Raw genomic sequence first — 7,504 nt, 5'->3', positions numbered from 1 at the left:
ACCTTATAGAGGTTTACAAAATTATGAGGGGCATAGATAGGGTAAATAGGCAAAGTCTTTTCCCTGGAGTCGGGGAGTCCAGAACTAGAGGGCATAGTTTTAAGGTGAGAGGGGAAAGATATAAAAGAGACTTATGGGGCAACGTTTTCACACAGAGGGTGGTACGTGTATGGAATGAGCTGCCAGAGGATGTGGTGGTGGCTGGTACAATTACAACAGCAATTTAAGAGGCATTTGGATGGGTATATGAATAGGAAAGGTTTGGAGGGATATGGGCTGGGTGCTGGCAGGTGGGACTAGATTGGGTTGGGATATCTGGTCGGCATGGACAGGTTGGACTGAAGGGTCTGTTTCCATGCTGTACATCTCTATGACTCTATGAGCTATCCCATCCTAATGTAATCCCATTTGTCAGCACTTGGCCCATACCCTTCCTATTCACATACCCATCCAGATGCTTTTTAACAGCTAGGAATGGAGAAGAACCATCACCAGTGTGCTAAATGAAGCCAAAGCAACAAGCCTATGTCATCAAGAAGCAACTAAGATGGAGTGGTCATATTATTCGGATAAAAGATGAATGTCTGCTGAAACAAATCGTCTACTCCCAGCTTAAAGAAGGCAAACGGAAACAAGAAGGACAACAGAAGAGATACAAACATGTTTTAAAAGCCAACATGAAGGAATGTGACATTGACATCAAAAATTGGGAAACCGATGCCAAGGACAGGAAACTCTGGCAAACCATCATCCAAGAAGGAACAGCAACTTTCGAAGCCAACAGGTGGGCAGAACTAGAAGAGAAGAGAAGAAAAAGGAACGTGAGGTAGTGACGGCCAAAGCCCGATCTGCCACCTGGACCTAATTGTCCTGAATACACAAGAACTTTCAAAGTCAAGATTGGACTGATAAGCCACCGGACATCAACAGAATGAAGACCATCATCCTCGGTCTCGAGGGATAGCCATGATGATGAATCTTGCAGCAATCTGAAAATTCAATGTACTCTTCTAAACCTCATAATTCTCATATGATGCTAAAATAGATAGGAAATTAAAGTCCAATGAAGAAATAAGAATTTTACAAATGGATATGGATAGGTTGGGAGAATGGGTCAAAATTTAGCAGATGAATTAGCGAAGTGTTCCTGCAACTTACAAGGCATCACTGAGACTGCACTTTTCATGTTTTAGAAGCAGCCTTGAGTACTGAGTCCCCTTACATGAGGAGGGGTGTAGTTGTATTGAAGACAGTTCAGAGAAGGCTCACTAGATTGATTCTATAGATGAGAGGTTTATCTTACGAAGAGAGATTGAGCAGATTAGATGTAGGGAATAGTGAGGACTGCAGATGCTGGAGATCAGAGTCAAAACGTGTGGTGCTGGAAAAGCACATCAGGCCAGGCAGCATCTGAGGATCAGAAGAGTCGATGTTTTGGGCATAAGGCCTTTATCAGGAATGTGGAGGGGAAGTGGTCCAAGGGCCCAGAAAGATAAATAGGAGGTGGGGTGGGGCTGTGGGAAGGTAGTGAGGTAGCTATGCTGTCTGAAATTTAGGAAATGAGAGATCTACTTAAGGTGTTTAAGATGCTAAAGAGCATTGACAAAGATGTCGAAAGGATATTTCCTCATGTGGGGTGTGTAGGTGGAGACACTCACAAAGCTGTAAGGAAGTGAGATCCAGGATTTTGACCGAGTGACAGTGAAGGAATGGTGATACATTTCCAAGTCAGGGTCATGTGTGGTCTCGAAGCTGATTAATATGAAAACAAAATCTGGCAAAATGTGCAACTTATACAGAACAGGAAATATAAATTACACCAAACAATATCCATTCAATAAGAAATTATGTAGGCTTAGAAAAGTACATTGGATTCTCAGATTGCTGCAAGATTACAAACTAGAATGACCCAGGAAACTCCTGCTGACTACCCATTAGGAGTCTATCTAGATTAAAATGAAAAGAATCAAAAATGTAATGAGATGTCTTACATGTTTAAGTTGAAGTCAGACTTCAGTTATAAAAAGTCCTGATGGCTTCAGAAGTAAATGAAGAGTTCTGTTTCTCTGTGTATCCTTTTCAGAGCATTAACATCATTTGGAATAATGCTGGGATCAGGAACTCAGAGTCTCTGTTTCCCTGACACAGGTGGGACATGGTATAGGATTGAAGGCTGCTTTTAAATCATGAAAACCAATGTAATGTTCTGAGCATAGTCCACCCAAATCCAGTGAGGGAGTTAAAGTCTGTAAGCTTGACCTCACTTCTGATAGGTCAACTGTGAAATCCAGCAATTAAAAAAACCCTAATTTTAAATAGTCTTTCATCTCTACTGACCTGGTAATATGTTCAATTTTGACCTTGTTATGTTAAATGTAATGAATCAAACAGCTCTGAGCTTATTCAGTTTTGTTGCACATGTTTGCCCAGGTCTGTTGTAGACTCAATACTTTAGGAGGATATTAATGTGTTGCTGTACTGATTTCCTGTGTGGAGCCACACACTTACACAGCTCAAGTACCCTGCAGCTAGAATGTCAGGGTTTTGCTCTCTGGAGATTTCATTCCAGCCAATGATCATGTAATTGGTAAAAACAGGACCAGTGAAGGTATTCCACTATTAACAACAGCATCATTGTGGTGTTGCTACAATTCAATTACTAATGAAACAAACTGCATTGCCATACATTTAGATTTATATTCTGCTTTCTCTATTCATGCAGTAAATGTTGCTGTGTTAGGCTTCTTCAGCAAACAACAAGGCAGTAAACTGGGATTAGTTCAGCTGCTTGTATTAACTGATAAACTCCTTTGAATCTGTCCCATTGTAGCTTGACTCTATAAACGCCATTACTCACCATGGTAACCCTTTCATTTAAAGTTCATCGTGTTTTTGTAAACTTGAGAGTTTAACTAAGTACAAATAAGACAAGAGAATGTAGACTGGAGATTACTGAAGCACTCAGTGCTTATAGTACCATTAAAAAATCCATTCCACCCATCAAAGTCTGTGTCAGCAGTTCAGAAACGCTCTCCAGCTCATTCTAGTCCTGCAATCGTATGCCATATCCTTGAGATTTTACTCTCCCTCAAATATTTATTTAATTCTGTTTTGAAAGTTACCGTTGAATTCAGAATCACCACCTATCAGAGAGCACATTCCAAATCCTAACCTTTTGCAACATAATTTTTATTTCTCTCATGTTACCTTTGGTTCAATTTGCAGACAACGGAAACATAAGCAGCCTGATTTGACATGAAGTGAAATTTAATCGGCTTTCAGAGGACAGCGAGGTTACTAGTTTGGACATCTAGAAGGTAAATGAAATTTTATGCCAGGAACTCCAATTTGGTGGATGACAGGGGCAAAGAGAATCAATTTCAAGTTAAAGTCTCCCACTCACTCAGCGCCTGTATTATGAGCATCACCAGATCAGTGCAGGCCGTGTCCAGGTTTCGATTTCAGTGAAGTTGATGCTGGGTTTGCCCCACACAATGCAGCTTTGATGGCTGATGAAAGATAAGTCTGATAAAATGTAATCGTGTAGGCAGGGGTAGTTGAACTGTGTTCCCAACTCTCAGTGACCATGCTTTGTGCAGCCATTCCTTGCCCCACTCTCCTCCTTGAAATGTATCTCCAGGCTTTAATGTATCTTATGGCTTTCTGTCTCTGAGGTAAGTGGCCTGACATTCAGCCTGTATAGGGACTGAGAGAGGAGCATGGCAGCTCTGCATGAGACCTGTTATTGGGCAAGGGGCTCAACTTCAAGCCAGATTAAGGCTTCCTGTTTTGGATCTATACAGAAGCAGTTCACGAGCAGCTTTTCCAGGGCAATTATGGGTAGGAAGCTATAAATACTCGCAGAAAATGGGGATTGCAGATGCTGAAGGTCAGAGTCCAGAGTGTGGCACTGGAAAAGCACAGCAGGCCAGGCAGCATCTGAGGAGCAGGGGAATCGACGTTTTGGGCATAAGGCCTTCATCTGACGAAGGGCTTATGTCCAAAACGATTCTCCTGCTCCTTGGATGCCGCCAGACCTGCTGTGCTTTTCCAGTGCCACACTCTGGACAACTATAATTACAGGCCCAACCCAGAATGAATTACAATAAATACTACGCCTGAGTCCAAGAGTGGGTTCAAATGAATTTCCACTCTAATACCTTTCAAGTACAGCATCAAATTTGGAACTTTGAACAACAAATGTAAATAGCCCATGGATCACTTTGTCAATAAGCCTGAGATCCTTCACTTGCCTGCTTTAGAGACTTGTTCCTTGTTCCTGCTCCTCAATATCATTCTCCCATCAGCTTCCTCGCTACCGACCCTTTGACGGTCAAGTTTGCCTCCAGTTTATTTTTTCCTTTTCTCCTAGCCTTCACATGAAACCCACCTTGTGCTTCCTCGATCCTATTGACAATACATTACTAGCTACCTAACATTTCTGCCTGGTTTCAATGCCAACTGATAGATTATAGGAGCAAGTTACTGCAGATGACGGAATCTATACTGGTTGCTGTCTGACTCGCTGTGATCTCCAGCATTTGTTGTTTTCACTCACAGATTATCTGGTTCCCTCTCATATCCAAGGTACCAATTCCATCAACCCCATCTTCAAAAATTAACAACTGACTTTTTTGACCTTGCAAATCGTTTCCTATCTGCAACCTTTGTATGTTCTCTGATGTCTTTGTTTCCTCCTAAAATTATTCTCCACCTTTCAATTTGGTTACCTTCCCTATCCCAGAATCTAGACAGATCAATCAAATTCACAAACAGCATCCTCTGTGACTGTGACCTGCTCCTTCTCAAACCTTTTGCAGCCTTTGTTAACATTGATACCACCGTCCTTGAATGATTCTGACACTCCTAATTTGGTTTTGTTCTTACCATCGCATCTCCAGCAGTCATAGAGGTGTACAGCATGGAAACAGACCCTTCGGTCCAACCCGTCCATGCCAACCAGATGTCCCAACCCAATATAGTCCCACCTGCCAGCACCTGGCCCATATCCCTCCAACCCTTCCTATTCATATATCCATCCAGATGCCTTTTAAATGCTGCAATTTTACCAGTCTCCACCACTTCCTCTGGCAGCTCATTCCATACACGTACCATCCTCTGTGTGAAAACATTTGCCCCTCAGGTCTGTTTTATATCTTTCCCCTCTCACCCTAAACCTATGCCCTCTAGTTCTATACCCCAGGGAAAAGCCTTTGTCTATTTATCCAATCCATGCCTTTCATGATTTTATAAACCTCTATAAGGTCACCCCTCAGCCTCCAACACTCCAGGGAAAATAGGCCCAGCCTATTCAGCTTCTCCCTATGGCTCAAATCCTCCAACCCTAGCAACATCCCTGTAAATCTTTTCCGAACCTTTTACGTTTCATGACATCCTTTCAACAGGAAGGAGACCAGAATTGCACGCAATATTCCGAAAGTGGCGTAACCAACGTCCTGTACAGCCGCAGCATGACCTCCCAACTCCTGTACTCAATACTCTGACCAATAAAGGAAACATACCAAATGCCACCTTCACTATCCTATCTACCTGTGACTCCACTTTCAAGGAGCTATGAACCTGCACTCCGAGGTCTCTTTGATCAGCAACACTCCCTCGGATCTTATCATTAAGTGTACAAGATTTGCGTTCCCAAAATGCAATACCTCATATTTATCCAAATTAAACTCCATCTGCCAATCCTCAGCCCATTGGTCCATTTGATCAAGATCCCATTCTAATCTGAGGTAACCATCTTTACTGTCCACCACACCTCTAATTTTGGTATCATCTGCAAACTTACTAACTATATCTCCTATGTTCACATCCAAATCATTTACATAAATGACGAAATGTAGTAGATCCAGCATCAATCCTTGTGGCACTCCACTGGTCACAGGTCTCCAGTCTTAAAAGCAACCCTCCATTACTGCCCTCTATCTTCTACCTTTGAGTCAGTTCTGTATTCAAATGGCTGGTTCTACCTCTATTCCATGAGATCTAACCTGGCTAACCAGTCTCCCATGGGGAACCTTGTCGAACGCCTTACTGAAGTCCATATAGATCACGCCCTCATCAATCCTCTTTGTTACTTCTTCAAAAAACTTAATCAAGTTTGTGAGACATGATTTCCCATGCACAAAGCCATGTTGACTATCCCTAATCAGTCCTTGCCTTTCCAAATACATGTACATCCTATCCCTCAGGATTCCCTCCAACAATTTGCCCACCACTGAGGTCAGGCTCATTGGTCTATAGTTCCCTGGCTTGTCCTTACCACCCTTCTTAAACAGTGGTACCATGTTAGCCAACTGCTGGTTTTTCCGGCTCCTCACCTGTGACTATCAATGATGCAAATATATCAGTAAGAGGCCCAGCAATCGCTTTCCTAGCTGCCCATCATGTTCTCAGGTACACCTGATCAGGTACTGGGGATTTATCCACCTTTATGCATTTCAAGACAGCCGTGTTTTTTTCCCATTCAAGCATTAATTTCCGTTTCCCCTGTGGATTCCCCAGGCTGCTTTTCCCTGCTCATCTGCATGGTCAGTTGATAGTACCAGCAAAAGGCAGAATGGCTTGCTCATATTGATGACACTTTGGTCAAGCTCTCTTGCCTCTGCTCCTGCCTCAGTGTTTATATATATTCCATCTTTGGCAAGCCTCAAATTCCTTTAATTAAACATCGGGAATTCAAAAGTAATCCTCTCTGGGACCCTCACCACTCATTACTCTCTTTTCCTTAACCATGTCTAGAGAATGAACCGAACTCGTTTGATGTTTTATGTTTTATCCGAGATCAGAAACAGAGAGACATAGAAAATAGCGACAGGAGTAGGCCATTCAGCCCTTTGAGCTTGCTCTGTTACTCAATAGGATCATGGCTAATCCTCTATCTCACTGCCATATTCTCGCTCTCTCCCCTACCCCTTGATGCCTATAAAACCTAGAAATCTATCTCCTTGAATATATTCAGTGACTTAGTCTCCACAGCCTTCTGTGGAAGAGAATTTTGTAGTTTCACTATCTTTGACTGAAGAAAGTTTTCCTCATCTTATTAGATTGACCTACCAACCCCACATCCTGTCCATCAGAGGGAAGAAGTATGCACATCTCAATAACATCATCGTTTTCAGCTTGAGACCTGCAGAGAATCCTGGCTAGACTCACAATTTCCAGCTTCACTTGAAAATTCTGCTGTCCATCTCCAGTCTCACAGCTGGTCATGTTCATCCAGCATCACTGCTGCTGGTCTACATTGGTACAATTTACATTTCTCATCTTCATTCCTACCTAGATTGCTTTGAGGGCCTTGATCCTTGAGATGTCTCTGTGTGAGGTAAAACCTCCAGGCTTCCTGTTTATCCAGTGCTGGCCTTTTGTGTCTTACCTCTTCACCCCACTCCAGCATTTTGGTTTCAAAGCAAAATGGCCGGATGAAACCTCAGCTGTCTCCTTCATTAAGACCCTGTGTTTTGTTCAGCTTTTGACATTGTTCCTAACA

The sequence above is a fragment of the Chiloscyllium plagiosum genome, chromosome 27 (genome assembly GCF_004010195.1).
Source record: "Chiloscyllium plagiosum isolate BGI_BamShark_2017 chromosome 27, ASM401019v2, whole genome shotgun sequence".
NCBI classification, from domain to species: Eukaryota; Metazoa; Chordata; class Chondrichthyes; order Orectolobiformes; family Hemiscylliidae; genus Chiloscyllium; species Chiloscyllium plagiosum.
Note: the sequence above shows the minus strand (reverse complement) of the source record.